We start from the raw sequence: 20164 nt of genomic DNA, 5'->3' as shown, positions 1-20164 counted from the left end.
TCTACCAATAAAAGCTAACAAACTGTGTGCCTTCTTAACAAAGCTATCAAACGGGCTGGAAACTTTCAAGAATCGATGTTCATGGACACCGAATTTTCCCTGCTCCAGTACACTTCCCGGAATTTTACCATTAGCATAGTATTCTTTCTTCGTGTTGCTCCTTCCAAATTAGCCAGCTGAAAGCAGACACAGGATCGCAGTTATTGGGAATTGTTGTCCCTAGAGTTCAGTCAACAGTGATGTAGTGCAAGGATCTATTCTGGGGTCACGGCTGTTTGTCATTTTCATAAATAAACTGGATGAGGGCGAAGAAGGATGGATTAGTACATTTGCAAATGGTATTAAGTTCGCTGGAGTTGTGGAAAGTGGCGAAGGATGTTGAAGGTTGCAGAGGGACATAGATAAGCTGCAGAGCTGGTCTGAGACATGGCAAATGAAGTTTAATCTGGAAAGGTGTGAGGTGATTCCCATTGGAAATGATAACAGGAATACAGCGTACTGGACTAATGGTGAGATGTACATAGATCCCTGAAAGTTACCACCCAGATTGGTAGGGCTGTTTGGAAGGCGTACATCGTGTTACATTTGATTGGTGTAGGGAGAAATACTTGGAGCCAAAAGGTCGTGTTGCAGCTGTGCATAACTCTAGTGTGACAGCACTTCGAGTACTGCATAAAGTTCTGGTTACAACATTATCAGAAGGATGTGGAAGCATTTGAAAGGGTGCAGGGGAGATTTACCAGAATGTTTCTTGGTATGGAGGAAATTTCCATTAGCAAAGGCTGAGGGACTAGAGACTGTTGTCCCTACGGCGAAGAATGTCAAGTGGTGACTTAATAGAGACATATGAGATGATCAGATAATGAGATAGCGTGAGCAATGAGAACCTCCTTCAACAGATGGTGATGGATAGCATGCGGGGACAGCGTTGAATTGATGCGTGATAGATATAGGACAGATGTATTTACTTTGGTCAGTCTGTAAAAAGGGCGTCAAACGTCCTGTCTGCAACAAGAATAGACTCGTCAACTTTAAGGACATTTAAATGGTTATGGTCTAAACATATGCATGAAGTTTAGGTGAGATGGGCTTCAGTTTGGAGCAAGTCGGAGCAACATCGAGCGCCGAAGGGTATGTACTTTGCTGTGATGTTCTATGTCCTTTGTTCTATGAAATAAACATAAGCAAATGAATAACAGATCGTTCTGTCTTTTTGGAGACTTTGTTGGTGAAATCGCATTAATGATGGTGAGCGCAGCTTCTGAGAATTACCTTCATATTTAGTGTCAATCTGGCAACCAAGATGAGAATGTTCAATTCACAGAAGCGCCTGTTACCAAGTCTACAATTCACTGGACTGTAAACATCGATAATTGTATCTGCCATACAATGGGTATTTGGTAAAATTATTGTGTCTGTTTTGTGAGAGAAGCCATAAATTGTGAAGCCTCATGCGATGTGCACAAAGTAAATCAGCATAAGGGTCTTAGGATATTGATTGTCACACGGAACAGATGGACGACTGGACGACGAATGGCCATAGAGGAACCTTTGCAGGAAACGAATTGGACGATAGGACCTGGAGTGACGCAGGAATCGCTGGAGATTAAACATATGAATGCAATATTCTGAGCGTTGAGAAAAAATAAGAATCTTTCATAAAGCTGTCACCACTATATTGCTCATCTTTTTAAAAGGAATAGACTGCATTCAATAACTTCAAGCCTTGGATTCCAGAGGAAATTTGTCATTATTTCAAATTCCGTATCAATTATTCATTTATTGGAATGTTATTTAAGCTCAAATGCCAATATCACAATGCATGTGAATTTCCTCGAGAAAAATACATTTTAATACACCAAGAGATTTCCTACCTTGATGAAATACAACTGAACTGATGGTTTAATTGATAATGCAACACAATGCTAACGATGCAACAATTATAAGAAGTGCTGCCGTATGGATGTGATAATACATCCAACATGACAACATCAAAAATACGAAAGGAAGACATTAAGATGGGGGTGAGAACTAAGTAATTGTCCCACCGTTAAAGCGTTAATACCGAAATGGAATGCTTTGTGTGGTGTGAGGTGCATATAGAAAATTGAATGAAGTATGTCTAAGGATGACATTTTACTTGTGATGTGAGCATTCAATGTTTTTAAATGTGGGAAAAAATAGATCTAATCGTGGTGAATCATATAATTAGCTACAAAATTGAAGCCTGCAATACGAAGATCCCATTTGAAATCAATAATATGTATTAAAAGTGGAAGTTAAAGTAATAGATTATACATAGATTTCAATTCATGGTTTAAAATCCAATACACACTAATCTGTTTCAACAGCTATAACAGGCAGAATAAAATTTTTGAGTGCAGTCCATTCAAGCTTTTGATTGACACAATTTGTTGCACAAGTTTGACACATTTGCATCGAGTGTTGACAGGACTAGTTCAGTTCAGCAACTTAGTGCATGTGATACGGGGGCGGCACGGTGGCTCAGTGGGTTTCCCCCGCGTGCGCTGGTTTCCTCCCATAGTCCAAAGATGTGCAGGTCATGTGACTTGGCCATGCTAACTTACCCCATATTGTTTAGGTCTATTACTTCGAGGGAAATTGTTCTCGATGGGTTACTCTTCAGAGGATCGGTGTGGACTTGTCTGACCGCAGGGCCTGTTTCCACACTGTAGGGAATCTGATCTCATTCAACGTGGTTGTATATGGTTCTTGTCGAGCCCAGCTCCACATGATTACATCCTGCTTTCACAGTTTATGTTCAGCATAGTTATGTTCTGTCAACTGTGTTACGCTGAAAATTTCCTTGTTGACATGATTCTATTCAGCATGATTACTTACAAAATGACTGTACATAGGCTGAAACATCCACTGACAGAGAGAACAGTTTGAGCTCAGTGAGGTTACAAATGCACTGAAAGGAAAATGAAAATGGTGGGCGTACTTCACAACTGTCTGCACATATCTAAAACCATTTTTGCTTCTGTGTTTTCCAGGCATTTTTGGCATTTGTGTTGTTTATTTTTTATCACATTTGGGACATTGAATGCAATGTATTTTTTTTTAAATTTAGTGTGCAAAGATACGTTTGAAAATGCCGAAATTACGTGGGCATATGTCTGGATAAGGAACATTATATTTAGTTCACAGAGGAAGAGTTTCTGGTTATGAAATATTTTAGTTTGGTTCTCGTCAACATGTTGACATGTGCTGTGAACACTAACTATTTTTTTCCTTCCAAGCTCCACAATTGTTACTTCTGATGTTCTCTATCACTCTGAGAGCTCCTAGCCCATTAGCAGTAATCTGCTCCTATTTGCAATTAGCAACCAATCTCCATAAGCAATAGAATGGTCTGATTGTTCTCAGTTTCATTCGTGGAGGATAAGGAAATTATTATCCGCCCATCACAATTCTCTTCTTCTTTCAGTGTTCTTATATTTACCAAAAAAAAGTTACCATTTAATTTCCTTTCATTAATGAAATTTATTCGATTTACATGAGTGTTCCATGGGCTGGACACATATATCCGTAAGTTGTAGAATATCTCGGACATTCTTTTCTCACGTCCTTCCCAGGCCTCTACATGCAAATCTGCTTAATCTGTTTCATAACTCCTTGACGAAAGGGTTTCCAACTATCACTCAGGTAATTTCATTAATACCAAAGACTACATGGGCCACACTTCCTTATATCCTTTTGCTTGCAGGAACTCTCAATCCATTTCTTCAGGTTTATCCATCTGCATATGCAACTGTTCTCTTGATAATAAAGCATATTAGTCAGCCTGCCCTTTTTTCTTTCACGGGCATACTCTGAATTAGTTTCGCATAGAATAGTGTAACTTTCTGCTACCCACACATTATTTTCCACAATTAACAAAATATCCTTTGTATCTCCCAGTGTTATCACTGAACAAATGGCCTGATTCTTCTTATAACATTCGAAGTAAAAGATTCCCCAAGCAACTTTTGCCTGCTCATCAATCACACCAATAACATATTTCTCCAACAGTATACTTGTCAATCGAATGATGAAAATCCTCAAATGAAAATTTACCCTCCAACTTCCCTCTCCCCAAGGACAGAATTATCCCTGATATATGCATCAATCTGCATTTTGAATTCTTGTTTCATGTACGGTTTCCACCATTTTGTGGTATTTTCATGGTCAGTTCCACAGATCATGCTCTACTCACTGAGTAGCTTGAATGCTTCTTACATCATCTTAATAATTATCTAGATGTCATCAGCAAATTTTCAATTATTACAATTTGTCAGCACTCGGAAATAATTTATATATAGTATGAACACTTATGGACCACGGACAAAACTTTGTGGTACATCACCGGTAGCAATCCTGTATCGCGAGAATGACATTTTTTTGCTTCTATCATCCATTTCCGTGCAAATCAATTCACAGTCGTATGCATATCCCAATCACATGCATGCTAATTATATTTAGAAAATATGGCGAGAGATCACAATTAAAGGCTTATGAAAATCTAAATACATCGCATGCACTGGTTTTCGTTTGTCTATGCTTAAGCTAACATTCTCAAACGTACCCAAATTGTTGTTCAACGTGACTAGGGATTGATAAATCGATTTTCAATGTGCTCCTTATTGTCATTCTTTACTAAATATCTGTTATCCCTTTAATTTCATATTTCAAAACGGTGACCTCATCTTTTTGGAGTTTGCCATTGTAGGTACCTGCGTAATTCCAATTTGACACTTCTAATCGTGTCCTCGTTTCTGCACCAATAAACTTCAAAAGTGTCTGAAGCATTTTGTTTTAAGCTTTGTTAAGTCACAATCTTCTTGGCACGACATAAAAGACAGAAATTTTAATATTACACCCACTCTTGAATCCAACTTGCTTCAGATCAGTCACATGCCTAACCTTGATATGTATTCCTGCTCTTAATCGCCGTCCCAAATTGTAATATACCTCCTTCCCTAACAACATCACTGTCTGTGCTCTGTTATCATTTGGAGTGTAATTGTTTAAAAAGGCAATCTGGCACTTGCTTCTCTGGGCTAATTAAAGAAAGAACAGAATTGCTAACATTGAAGAAATGTCAATGTCCACTGGAATATGATAATTGAAGGACATTTTATGTTGTAGATACACAATAAGCTGATGGATGTAGTTATTGACAAACACCATATTTTTATTTAATCTAAGTGTCCGTTTCTGTGTTGTATGACACTACTATTCGATTTTAGTTATGATTTCCATTCGAGTTTCTGCTCTTGAGACAGCCAGCTCGAATTGACCAGTAATTGTACTGAACTACAGGCTCAAGTTTCTGATGTGGAAGCTGGTTTTCAGATTGTCACAGTCTTATATGCAACGTCGCATGCTTAAAAATAATTCTCAGGACATGAGAGAGGGAAATGGTTTCTCAAAGTCCAAGGTTGTATTATGCAGCAGCATTGCAATTTGCTAGATATGTTAACAGACGACTACAAATTGTTCACCAAGTTATGGTGACAAGCGTTAATGGTGGTTCAACTCGATTTTGTTTCCTGGCAACGTGCATTTCTTTTTTTTTATTGAGGATACACAGAAACAGTCCATTCTCACTCAAGTTATCCACGACTATGTGAACTGAAGCCAGCTCTGCAAAAGTTACTGTGCTCTCTTTTTCAGCCTCCCCACTGTTGTCAACTCTTCTAATTGTCCCGCATCTGGGACAAGATGTGAATTCTTGACATCCAGTCACGTGAATGCTATCACTGTCTCAGATCAGTCATTTTTAACAATGCAACAACGCAAATGTTCCTTTCGCTTTACATGTGAAAGTTTCTTTGACTGAGGCTCATCAGTCACGGAATCATTGCTAATTAGAAAACAGAGCAACACCATTTGACTTCAAAGGCAAAAGCAATTAACCTGGTCCTAATGACAGCTGTACCCCACAGACATGTAATTCTTCAATATGGCTTCGTTGCTTTATTAATCATGTCAATTGTAACTTTCAAATTAATCTCAAATCCCCACATATACGTGAGATTTCACATGTTATCTAATATAATTCTCACGTTAAAGGTCACTCTTTTATCTTTAATATTAAGGCATTAAGTCCTGAAATCTTGCCGTGCACTACAGACTTCTTTCTTTTTGTAATGATTACATGAAGACATTTCTTGACCAGACTGGTGCTATTTTAGCACGATTCTCAGTTCTTCCCTCTTCCATCCATCCTCCCATTTTCTTTTAAATATATATTTAAAATCTTCCCCAGTTTTCTAGCTTTCAACCTACATCCCATTCACACGATACTCAGGCATTTTTCACAGTGCCCCAAACCAGCAGACCCCATGCCAGGTTCCCTGCCTCCAAGGCACGTCCTTGCGTGAGGCACAGCAGCTGACGTGTGCTCCGGTTTCCTCCCACAGTCTAAACTTGTACAGGTTCGGTGAACTGGCCATGCTCAATTGTCTGTACTGTTATGTGAAGGGGTAAGTGTAGGGGTATGGGTGGGTTGCACTTTGGCGGGTCAGTGTGGTCCTGTTGGGCCGAAGGGCCTGTTTCCACACTGTAGGTAATCTAATCTAATCTAATCTAATATTGTATGAAAGGCTGCTTCATGCTACACCTCCTGTCTGTACATGATGTAGTCGCCCTTTTCACATAATATTGTTCAACAGGTCCTCGCTTCTCTGCTCTTTTCACGTTTAGCTGGACACATCCTTAAGGCATTGGCAAACTGCTGCCTCCGGCAGTCAAAACTGTAGGCCCCCTGGAGCAGAACATAGTCTACAGGCAGCGGCACAATGCTACTAATGTGCCAAACACCATTTGGGCCAAAACAGGCAACATCATCAAAGTTCAGCAGCTCAGAGGCAAGCCATGATCCACCACTACACCACTGGTAGTCACTGTAATCACAGGGATAGAGAACGGGAAAATGCCCCAACAAGGCATCCAAAATTTCTGGCAAAGGGAAACGACCGTCCAGTTAAAATGTCAGGCAAGAAGTATATGTTCTCCATGCAGTAGCTGAAATAGACTCTGAAGGAAGTGGCAAGGAAAATATTGCACAGACTCTGCACTATCCAAAACAAAAACAGACTTTAGTCTGCGGACAGGACAGCAGATATGATTCCATCAAATTTCAAATTGGGCTCAAACAGAATAGACAGATGCAATAACCTACTCACATGATTATCTGCCATCTACAATACTGGCGCTTTTGCCACTGAGAAGCAAAATGCCATATTTCAATTCAATTGTCGTTTAAATTGTTCGGAATAACGTGATTGGATTCCAGTGCAATTATGCTACATCACAGTACATCGAGGAACTAGTGGGCAAACTTAACATTCATGTTCAGCCGCTGTCTGCATTTGTTTTAATTTAAAAACGCATTAATTGATTCTGTCACTGTCACAATTACATGAATTCACAATAGAGATCTAATTGGTGGACATATTTGGACAGCAGGTGAATTAATGCTTGCGCATTTTAGAGGTGTTCTGCTTTATCATTCACTTTCAAAACAAAGCGCCAACTTCTATTCTAGTCCATATTAGTCTTTCAATCAATATCATTTCATAAATGTTTCTGCTTCTGTTAAATCCGAATGAATCAAATATGTCAACGTGGTAGTACATACATTTCCAAGAACTGATCACTGTTGGAAGTGAAATGCAGAAAATTGAGTAGTCATATAGTTGCAATTTACGCATGTGCAGTTAAAAAGACAGAGCTGACTGAAAGTTAGCTTTGTATTTCCCACAGTGTGTTGACTGCCAAACTACCGTACACTGATTTCCTGGGTGGGAAATTTGCTGGTGCTTTTCGGATGGTTTTAAACTAGCTCAGCTGGGGGATGTGAACCTGCATTGCACGGAGGATGAGAGTAGTTTGGACAGGGACAGGATTTCACGGACCCAGGAATGTGCTGGCAGACAACAATCTGGTTTGAAGTGTGTCTACGTCAATGCCAGAGTCTCTGAAATAAAGCAGGCGAGCTTGCAGCATGGGTACGTACCTGGGACTTCGATATTGTGGCCATTTTTGAGACATTGACAGAACAGTTTCAGGAATGGATGTTGCATGGTCAGGGTTTAGATTTTACATGAAGAACTGGGAAGGCAGTAAAAAGAAGGGGTGGTGTGGTCTTGTTAGTCAAGGACAGTGCAACGGTGGCTGAAACAACTTTTGATGAGGACTCATCCACGGAGCTTTTATGGGCTGAGGTTAAAAACAGGAGACGTCATACTGCTGGGAGTTCTTTATAGGCCTCAACAGAGTTCCAGGGATGTAGGGGAGAGGACTGGCAAAACGATTCTGGGTAGGAGTGAATGAATGGAGTGGTCATTATGGGGAACTTTAACATCGCCAACATTGACTGGAAATGCCATAACTCTATATGTCGGATGATTCAGTGTGCGTCCAATGTGTGCAGGACGGTCTCCTGACACAGTACGTCGAAGGGCCTATTGGGGGAGGGGGGTGGTGGTGGCGGGGAGGCCATAGTGGATCTGGTGATTGTAAATGAACCAGGCCAGGTATTTTATTTAGTGATAGGTGAGCACTTTGGAGAGACTGGCCATAATTCAGTTATATTTACTTTAGCAATGGAAAGGGATAGGTACATGCCATAGGGAAGGAGTTACCGATTGGGCAAAGGCCACTTTAATGCAGTTAGGAAAGACTGAGGATGAATTGAAAGAGGTAGCAAAATGCAAGGAATGCCGATAATCGAAATGTGGAGCTGATTTAAGGAACAGATATTGTGTGCTCTTGATAGGTAAGTAATTGTCGGGCCGAGAGGAGTTGATAAGTTAAGGGAACTGTGGTTTACAAAAGACATTGCATCTCTTGTTAAGGGGAAAAAGGAGACTTACGTGATGTTGAGATGAGATAGATCAGTTGGTGCGATGGAGAGTTACAGATTAACAAGGAAGGATTTAAAGAGAAATTTAAGAAGAGCCAAGAGAGTAAAATAGAGGAGAACCCTAAGGCTTTCTATGGGTATGTGAGGAATAACAGAATGACTAAGGTAGGAATAGGGCCAGTCAAAGACAGAGTGGGAAGTTGTATGTGGACCCTGTGGAGATTGGAGCGGTGATAAACAAATAATTCTCATCTGTTTTCACTCAGGAAAAGGAGAATAGTGCAGAGGAGAAGAATGACATATGATATATTAAACTAGAAAGGCTCGAGGTTGGTCAGGAAGAGGTGCTAATTATTCTAGAAGGAGCAAAAGTAGAGAAGTTCCCTGGGGCAGATACGATTTCTATGAGGATTCTCTGAGAAGCTATGGAGGAAGTGTTGGAACCTTTGGCTTTGAGCTTTGAGGCGTCATTGACTACAGGTTTAGTACCAGAGGACTGGGAGATTGCAAACGCTGTGCCCTTGTTCAAGAAGGGCAGTAGAGATGACACAGGTAATTGTAGACCAGTAAGCCTTACGTCTGTTGTAGGAAAAGATTTGGAAAGGATTATAAGAGATAGGATTTATGATCATTTCGCAAACAACAGTTTGATTGCAGATAGCCAACATGGTTTCATCAAGGGCATTGAGTTTTTTGAGAAGGTGAACAAGCATGTTGATGAGGGTAGGGCAGTTAATGTGCTGTACATGGGATTCAGTAAAGCCTTTGATAAGTCTCCACAGGGTAGGCTGGCGGAGAAAATGTGGAGGTATAAGTTTGAGGTTGATTTAGCAGTTTGGATTAGAAACTGGCTTTCTGTCAGAATGCAGCGAGTGGTGGTGATGGGAAATGTTCAGCCTGGTGTCCGGTTACTAGTGGTACTAATGATCTGTTATGAGACCACTGTTTTTTGTCAATTATAAATTACTTAGTCGCAGGTATAGGTGGATGAGTTAGTAAGTTTGCAGACGACACTAGAGTCCGTGGAATAGTGGACAGTGTGGAAGAACGTTGCAGGTTGTTGGGGGAATTGGTTAAACTGCAGAATTGTGCTGAGAAGTGGCAAATGGAGTCCAATGCAGCTAAATGTGAGGTAGTTCACCTTGGGAAGAATAACAGGAAGGCAGAATACTGGGTCAATTGAAAGATTCTTGGTAGTGTGGATGTGCAGAGGGATATTAGAATCCACGTGCATAGATTCCTAAAAGTTGCCACTCAGGTTAATAGTGCTGTTTAGAAGGCATACAGTGTAGTAAATTTTATTGGTCGTGAGATTTACTTCTGGAGCCATGATGTCATACTGCAACTATACAAAAGGCTAGTGCGGCTGCACTTGGAATATTGTGCACATTTCTGGTGGCTCCATTACAGGAAGGATGTGGAAAATTTGCAGAGGAGATTTACCAGGGTGTTGCCTGGTCTGGAGGGGAGGTCTTCTCAGGAAAGGCTGAGAGACTTGGGTCTGTTCTCATTGGAAAGAAGAATGCTAAGAGGAGATTTGATAGAGACACACCAAGATGATCAGAGGATTAGATAGGGTAGACAGTGAATGCATTGTTCCAAATATGATAACATTAGCTTGTATGAGGGGCATAGCTACAAATTGAGGGGTGATAGATTTAAGTCAGATGCCAGAGGCAGGTTCTTTACTCAGAGATTGGTAAGTGCATGGAATGCCCTGCCTTCCAATGAAGTTAACTCAGCAACATTAAGGAGATTGAAACAATTCTTGGATAAACACGTGAATGTTGATGGGTTATTGTAGGGGGATGGGCTTAGATTAGTTCACGGGTTGGCACAATATCAAGGGCCAAAGGCCTGTTTTGTGTTGTATTGTTGTACGTTCTATGATGATGGGATAGTGCAAGGTGATAGGCTTAGATTAGTTCACAAGCTGGCACAACATTGAGGGCAAAAAGGGCCTGTTCTGCACTGTATTGTTCTATGTTCTATGTTACACGAGCTCTACTTAATTTTTCAGTAAGTGTCTAAGTGAGTTAACTCAAATTATTGTTTATAAATCTCCAGTTCTCTGATACCATTGCCAAGTGCAATGGTTGACAAATATTGACAACTGCCTCTACAATTTTCACACTCACTTCCCTCGTGATCCTCAGGGCCATCTACTCAAGACCCAACGTCTCATTAACTTTAAAAACAGACACCTCATCCAAACGATCATGAGTCGCCATTGTGCCACACACACAGCATAAGTGGGATGCCACCACTAAACAAATATTACCCTCACCTGCCTTGTCAGATTTCCAAAGTAACTGTTCTCTCCAGGAAAACCTGGCCCACTCTTTCCCCTCCCAATGCCTCGTCACGCCCGATGGTAATTTCCCATGCGATCTCAGATGGGGGAACCCCTGCATATCTGTACTTGAGGGATGGAATATTAATGTGCTTGATCCATTTTTTTTTGCCTTCTCCAATACTGTATCGAATGCTTGCGTGTTCTTGGAGCTGCATTCATCCAAGCAAGCTTTGCCTATTGCCTCACACAAGTGACGATTTGGGGAACAGAGGAGTGCACAAGCTGAACGACTCAATGCAGACTTCAGTGCTCAGTCTACTCGTGATGACACAGTGCATTTTCTGGCTGATTCAGGTCAGGTTAAGACGAACATAACCTGACAATTTTATTTTCAGGAACGGCTTTATGGGTCAAAACCACCATTGTATCCTATGTCCTCATCACCTTCTTGAATTATATAAAAGGAAATTAATATATTATAAGCCAAATGTTATCATGCTTTGGCACTTAATAGGAAGTCAATGCTTAACTGACTTATCACTTGTAGTTACTTCATTTGCATTATTTATTTTGTCATATTGCGAATACCAATGCAAATTGGGATAAAGTGTTTGAGTTGCATTGCCTTTCAATGAGTAAGCTGATGTTCTAATTTCATCATAGTTTTAAGTGTTTCATTGTGGGTCTGAGTTGCACATCTTGCTAACAATGTATCTTCTCCAGATAAACGTATCAATTAACAATGTATCTTCTCCAACATCCCCTATGTTATTTCAAGAAGAGATAATTGGCTGCTTGCGTCCGAGAAAGTTTGGAACAGTAGGCTTTCACAATGAAAGAATAACCTCTTGGTGATTCAGCGGATGAGGAGTGAGAATGACAAATTTGAATTTCCATTGATTACTTTGCTTCTCAACCGGTAATTTGTGCTTTATTTGTAATCTGTGGTATTTTTTTTACCAACTTCACAGTCGTAAAGATATACCACTGCCTTCATGCGTTTTCATAATTACTGTTTTGCAACTACTTCAAAAAATTATTGTTCTCTTTCTTTTTGTTGCACGTTTCTGCATTTTATTCAACCGTCCTGCATTATATTTAACCTAGATAAATATTCCAAGTACATAAATACTTGCGTGTAACAATGTAATGCAACTCAGGATTACTTTCGAAAGTGTAAACTTCACTTAATGTTCAAATTTGATGAGTTTGCTTGGACTTTTATAAGGCAGTGTTCTGCCTAATATTGCTCACATTGAAATTGGTCCAATCTTCTCTCAGATTGCCTCTCTCTTTCTTACAGCTGACGTGGTGTTTATTCTGTGCAAAGCACAATGTGATCTTTGACACTTTATAGCAATACGTTATCAGAAATTAAAAGCAAACTATTGCACTAAAAAAAAGACCCTGTAGTGTTGGTTACATGTACTATATGTGCACGTAGATGCTAAAAAGCAAGTTTCGTGCGTCTTAACAATATAACCTGGTTCTGCAGGGCTGAATCTATATTGTAGTCATCATCTGCCTGTATTCGTGTGACTGGATTCGTCGCAATTTCAGCTTTTTTCTGTTAATTGCATTGATTTCACTGCTCGATTTCATGGCTGTCAGGCATATTGTGGCAACCAGTCAAACTCCAAAAATACAATAGTGGCAATCAGAGTATTCCAGAGATGGAGAAGAGGAGAAGTTCATGGTTTTATCGTTTGACATCTCAGTAGATTTCTTCAAATAATAATTGCTAAATATTGTAACATTCCTTGATGTGCAAATTATTTCTTAGGTGCTAGTTTCAGAGAATGAAGCTTTATTCTGGAGGAAACCAGACTTTTCCTAAAGACTTTGTGTTTCTGCATCAATCGATTTATTTATGCTGTGACTCAGAGCAAGTTGAGGATGGTAATAATAACCCGTCAGTAAAATCATTGAGTTGTGAAAACGGCTAAATACAAAATTACTTGTGCATTAGATCAATGTCTTGTTATTTCTGTCCATGCCACATATGACCTCTTTTCCCAGGTCGATAGTCACTTTGATACACTTAGCAGTTGTGTGATCTATAAAAAAAACCCATCAATTTATGTATCCTGTGGCAACATTTCTCTATTAAATTCCCGTTCCATTCCTCATGTTATACCAAGTCTGATCATGCTCCACGGTTCAGAGATGCCCGAGTTATCCCTTTTCCTCAGGATATAGGAACCTCAATTGTAGCTCCAGTGTACAGAATGTTGAGAGTAGGACGTCACGAATAAGGTTTCAAGGTCACTGGAGTGGATTGGTAGGCAGGAAGGTGGTTTGACGTGTGTCTATGTCAACGCCAGGAGCATTCAGAATAAGTTGGATGAACTTGCTGCAAGGTTTTGTGTCTGGGACTGTTATGCTGTAGCCATTTCAGAGACATGGATAGAGCCTAGACAGGAATGGTTGTTACAGATACCGGGGTTCAGATGTTTCACTAAGACCAGAAAGTTGATAAAAGAGGGTGAGTTCTGGCATTGTTAGTCAAGGGTGGTATTACGGTGGACAAAAGAACGTTTGATGAGTATTCCTTTGCTCTGGCAGTACGGCCTGAGGTTAGAAACAGGAAACGAGAGGTCACCCTGTTGGGTGTTTTCTATAGGCCTTCGAACAACTCCAGAGATTGCAAAGATGATTCTGGACAGGAGCGGAAGTAACAGGATAGTTGTTATGGGGTCTTTAACTTTCCTCATATTGACTGGAAAAGCTATAGTTCAAGTACCTTAGATGGCTCAGTTTTGTCTAATGTATGAAGGAGGGTTTCCTATCACATTTATGTAGACAGGACGACAAGAGGCGAGGCCAGATTGGATTGGGTACTGGGTAATGAACCGAGCCAGGTGTTAGATTTGAGGATAGGTGAGCACTTTGGTGATAGTGGGCACAATTTGATAAAGTTTATTTTAACGATGCAAAGGGGCAGCTATATACCACAGGGGAAAAGTTACAGCTGGGGGAACAGCAATTATTATGCAATTAAGCAAGATTTAGAAAGCATAAGATGGGGAAGGAAACTGCAGGGGATGGGAAATTTTAAAATGTAGTCCTTGTTCAGCGAACAGCTACAGTGTGTCCATGATAAGTATGCCAGGCATGGGGGAAGGTGGCCGAGCGAGAGAACTAAAGAATTTGAAGCCCTTTTCAAGAGAAAGAAGGAGGCTTGTGTAAAGATGAGACATGAAGTATCAGAAAGGGCGCTTGAGTGCTACAAGTTAGCTAGGATGGACCTAAAGAGAGAGCTATGAAGAGACAGGAAGGGACATGATCTTTGGCATGTCGGATCAAGTAAAACCCCGCTTTATTTTCTATAGGTATGTCAGAAGTAGAAGAATGACTAGAGTAAGATATAGGCATGTCAAGGACAGTTGTGCAAAGTTGTGATTGGTGTCCGAAGTGGTGGGAGCAGCCTTTGCCTTTCATCCTTATGTTGTTGTTGTCTACAGGAAGTGCCAGAAGACTGGAGAATAGTAAATGCCGTCCGGTTGTTCAACAAGGGGGGTAGAGACAACTCATGTATTTATAGGCTAGCGAGACTTACTTCTGTTGTGGGCAATGTTTTGGAAAGAATTATAACAGATTGAATTTTAATAATCTAGAAAGGAGTAATTTCATTAGCGATAATCAACACGGTTTTGTCAAGCGTAGAACGTGCCTCACAAACTTTATAGAGATTTTTGAGAAGGTGACCAAGCAGGAGAATGAGGGTTAAGCAGTTAATGTGGTGTATATGCATGCCAATAAAGCGTTTGTTAAGGTCCCCCACAGTAGGTTATTTCAGAAAACACAGAGATATGGGATTGAAGGTGATTTAGCGGCTTGGATCAGAAATTGACTAACTGAACGAAGACCGAGGGTGGTAGTTGAATGGAAATCTTCATCAAGGAGTTCAGTCACTAGTGGTGAACCGCAACGGTCTGTTTCACGGCCCACTGCTGTTGTCATTTTTATAAATGTCCTGGTTGATGGCGTGTAAGGATGGGTTAGTAAGTTTGCGAATGGCATTAAAGTTGCTGGAGTTGTGGATAGTGCTGAAGGATGTTCCAGGTTATAGAGGAACATAGGTAAGCTGCAGAGCTGGGCTGAGAGGTGGCAAATGGAATTTAATGCAGAGAAGTGTGACATGATTCACTTTGGATGGAGTAACAAGAATACAGAGTACTAGGCAAATGGCAAAATGCTTGGTAGTGTGGATTACTAGAGATGTCGGTGTCCACGTACATAGATCCCTGAAAGTTGTAACCCAGGTTAGGAGGTATGTTAAGAAGACGTATGGTGTATTAGCTGTTATTAGTAGAGAGATTGGGTTTCAGAGCCACGAGATGAAGCTGCAGCTGTACAAACTCTGGTGCAGTTGCACTTGGGATATTCCACACAGTTCTGGTCACCGCATTACAGGAAGATGTGGAAGCATTCGAAAATATGCAAAGGACATTTACCATGATGCTGCTTTGTGTGGAGAGAAGGCAGAGGTATTTGAGGTTGTTGTTGTTAGAGGGAAGAATGCTGAGAGGTGACATAAAATAGGCATACATGAGATTTAGAGAATTAGATACGTTGGCCATGGGAGCCTTTATTTCTCAGCCGGTGACAGCTAGCACGAGGGGATTTAACTTTAAATTGAGGGATGATGGGTACAGAACAAGTGTCAAAGGTGTTTTTTTTTACTCAAAGTGTAGTCAAGACGTGAAGTGACCTGAGGTGACAGAAAGGGCCTATCCTGCACTGCAATGTCCCATTTTCGATGTTCTAACCAAATCACCGACACAGATAACATACATTAATGGGCCAAGCCCGATCCTTGTGGCACGCCATGAGTCACAGGCCTCCAGTCTGACAAGCATCCTTCCACGATCGTCCGCTGCTTCATACAATCAAGCCAATTGTCTAATTAATTTGTCAGCTCCCTTTGGATTCTATGTGACCTAACCTTCCAGAGCAGCCTACCATTTGGAACCTTACCAAATGCCTTACTGAAATGCATAAAAACTACATCTGCCGCCCTGCACTCATCGATCTTCCAGATTCATCACAGAATTCGAACAACCCTTTGTGGCATGATTTCTGATGCACAAGGCCACGCTGACTACATCTAATCAAGCTCCGGCTTTCCAAATCTTATCCCTCCGAAACTTCTCAAATAACTTACTCACGACAGATGTTAGGTTTACTGGCCTATAGTTCCCATGTTGTTCTTTGCAACCGTTCTTGAATAATGCACATCATTGGCAACTAGCCAGTCCTCTTGGACCTCACCTTTGACTAACAATGATGCACAAAATCAGACTGGGCCCCCAAAACTTCGTATCTACCCTCTTGCAGTGTTCTTGAAAACATCTGGATATAACCAGGAAATTTATCCAAATCCATGCATTCTAATATATCGGATAGCTCCTCCATAGCGATATGGACTGTCACCAAGATATCAACACTTCCATCCCTACATTGGCGAGTGTTCATGTCTTTCTCCACGGTAAACACAGAGGAGAAGTATTCATTGACGCCCTTGCCCATCTCCTGTTTTTCCACACGTACATGTATCCACTTTCGTCCTTGAGGGGATGTACTCTGTCCAGTTGGTTTTTTTTCCTTTAGCATACTTAAAGAATCTCTTTAGATTCACCCTAATCGTCTCAGACAATGCCATCTTCTACACTAAAATAGGAAGGATACTAATAAGTTGGAGAGGATATAGAAGAATGTTACAAGGAATGGAGAGTTTGAGGTAGAAGCAGAGGCTGGATAGGCTGGGAAAGTTTCACTGGAAATTGACATTGTAAAATTATGAGGTGTACAGATATCATGATGGCAGGTGACTTTTCCCTGGAATGGGGGATTTCAACAGTCATGGGGCACTTTTAACGTGAAAGGAGAATGATTTTTTAAAAAAACCATGGGATATCCTTTTATACACAGAGAGTGGTTCATGTGTGGAAGTAATTTCCAGAAAAGGTGGTGGATACAGGTATAGTTACAGTGTTTAAAGTACATTTAGGCAAGTGCATGCATGAGAAATGTATGAAGAGCTAATAGTCAACTGCAGGCAGATGGGACAATATCACTTTTGGTTTATGGTCCGCTTGGACTGACTGGACTGTAGGGTCTGTTTGTGTGCTGGACAACTGCATGAATATATGTCAAAACCGACCCATTTATCAGTGAAGTGATGCCTCAGGATTCAAATATTTACAATTCTCGATATGGATACCAGGTGTTCATCAGACCCATGTATTCAGAACATTGTCCAAAGGAAGAAATGTGTGGCAACTTATTTTGAATCACAATCATAAATGTCAGTGACACAGGTCACAAACACAATATTTTTCTGCTGAAAGACAGTAAAGAAGGGTGAGGTAATGATAGATGTCAGTACTAATTCAGGCTTACATTAACCAGAGCTAATCAGATATATATAGCCCACGTAGTTGGCATGAGGCACGTTTCTCAGAGAATGCAGAAATTGTTCATTTTTAAACTTCATTTTGAAAACTTACTTTCAGTTGTTGACCAGTGCAATTACAGTAGATAGTTTTTCAATATCAATTTTGTAATTGAGAACAGTGTGACGACGCTGCTCATTAGTAAAGATAATTCGCTTTTTTGGGGGGGGGGGGGTAGATGCAGGAGGGGTGTCGAAAATGCAGAGGTTCAGATTTTTTCTGGAAATATTTCCTTGAGAAAGTTTTCAAGATTTGTTTTTACAATTGCGCCATGACAGTGGAGTGGCTTGTTCTCCCAGTTCAAGTTTTAATTTAGTTTGGTTTTAGTAATCTATTTTGATTGCAGGTGATGGTTAGGTTTTAGCCAGAAACCCAGAGAAGCTGCTGGCACCTCAAAGAAGGAGCAACATGCTGTTTCTCATTCTCTGTAATGTCTCTCCCCGGTAGAAACTTGTGTTATCTTTTTTGAATTGGGGATGTTCTGTATGTTGTAGGAAATCAGCAGCGATGTTTTTCATGTTGCGTTTTCGTGTTGGTTGGGTTTTCAGATGGGTTACACTATTCTAAATACGTGTTTTATTTAGTAATCTATAAATAAATTCTATTTTGCTTAAGACTGAATGATTGGGCCAATGCATCATTCCTGCAATATCAACTCTAAACCTCCTTAAAGCAACCAGAAAGGTTTGGTATTAATATTAGCCTGAAGACGAAGCACTGCTGGTGTTGCCAGCTTTCTATTTATATGCTTGGGTTTCGTTGGGTTGGTAATGCCATTTCCTGTTGTTCGTGTCCTCCCATTCACTGATGATGTTACCTAGCAAGGTAACGAAATGTCTGAAAATAAACCTTCCATCTCAGCAAGCAAACCTGCATCCAGAACCTCAGCGTGAGCCACAAATCTTCTCAAAACTCGTTAACACCTCTGGGCGCAATATGCTAAAACTGGCCTGAAAATGGGAAACGAATGCCATCCGACAGTGCACCACCTGTGAACAGCTGTATTCCTGCACGTATGTGTAAGAAAACAGGTATTACCTAAATGCCTTAAATACAAACCTCACCTTTTCACCTCACTAACCAAAAGAATAACAGAGCAGAATGCGTTCAGAAATTATTGTTGATGCCCACACCAAACTCTGTAAAAACAATCGGGAAATTTTGCACCAGAAATATTTACTCACTCATGCAACAGACCATGAATGGACAGACTCAGTACAACAAGCCATAGATAATGGACAGCAAAAACCAGAGAAAAAGATAAAGAAAAGCTAGACCTGCAGAAAGAAAAACATTGACAAATTTACACAAAATGACAACACTGACAACGCAGAAGCATGGATTAAAAACGTATCTGGCCGACGCTTAACTGACACTGAAAACCCGTCTTAGCAAGAGGATTAAATTACAACTTCCAGGATGTTGACAAGAAAGATTTCTTTCCAATATTAGAAACAACACTGAAAGGCAACCAACTCACAGAAGAAGCCCAGAAATCTATTAGACAGGTAGTCACTCCACCATTAACCAGGAAAAAAGAAAGAAACACACTCCATACACAAGAAAGGAAATCACTGGAAAGACTAAAAAAAGAGACAAAAAAATTGTTATCCTACCTGTAGACAAAGGACGCTTGACAGTGATTTTAAATCAAAGAGACTACTTTGAGGAAGCTAATGCACTACTTGCAGATATCAACACTTAGCAACAAGTAGTGATAGAAGACCCCACAACTAGAGAACCGAATCACAGACCGACTCAAGACAATCTTCAGAAATCTGGAGAAGAAATCAGACCGATTTCCAAAAAATGAAACCAAATGGACCCAACACACCACGCTTGTGCAGATTCCCAAAATTCACTAACCAGGAGACCCCTCAGACACCTCTCGCCACCTGGAACACCAACTTACAGATTGCCCAAAGAGCTACACCAAAGGCTAAAGCACTTAGTAGAAGACTCACTCCACTCCATCCACTCCACCCAAGCATTCCTGAAGTCCATCAAAGACATCAAGCTAGAGGTGGATGGAATAATTGTCTCCTTTGACGTAACGCCCTGTTCACATCCATCAAAACTTACCTGACCAAGGAAGCACTGACCATACTGTTGGAAGGCACAAAGACACATACCAAACACCACCAACTTCATCAGCAAATTTGCTATCGTCAAGTTAGTGGACCTAAGCCTTACCACCCACTTCACCTTCAACAACAAAACCTACAGATAAGCCAACGGACACCCATGGGATCTCAGATATGAGGATTCTTAACTGGGACAGTGAGGCAGAGAATCGAACAACAGTTCTGCCAACCATTCAACCCAAACTCTTGGTCACCCTTACTGCTACAAAATTCACTAAAGAGGAGGAAAACAACAGCAAACTGCCATTTTTAAATGTCACAGAAGAGCAAACAGCCAATGGGGAACTTCAAGCCAGTGTATACAGTAAAATAACACATATGGAACAAATATTGAACTAAAAAAGCAATCATCCCAAAGTCCACAAACGATGCTGCATCAGAACATTATTTC

This window comes from Hemiscyllium ocellatum, chromosome 27 (genome assembly GCF_020745735.1).
Source record: "Hemiscyllium ocellatum isolate sHemOce1 chromosome 27, sHemOce1.pat.X.cur, whole genome shotgun sequence".
Classification (NCBI taxonomy): domain Eukaryota; kingdom Metazoa; phylum Chordata; class Chondrichthyes; order Orectolobiformes; family Hemiscylliidae; genus Hemiscyllium; species Hemiscyllium ocellatum.
This window is presented reverse-complemented; position numbering follows the sequence as displayed.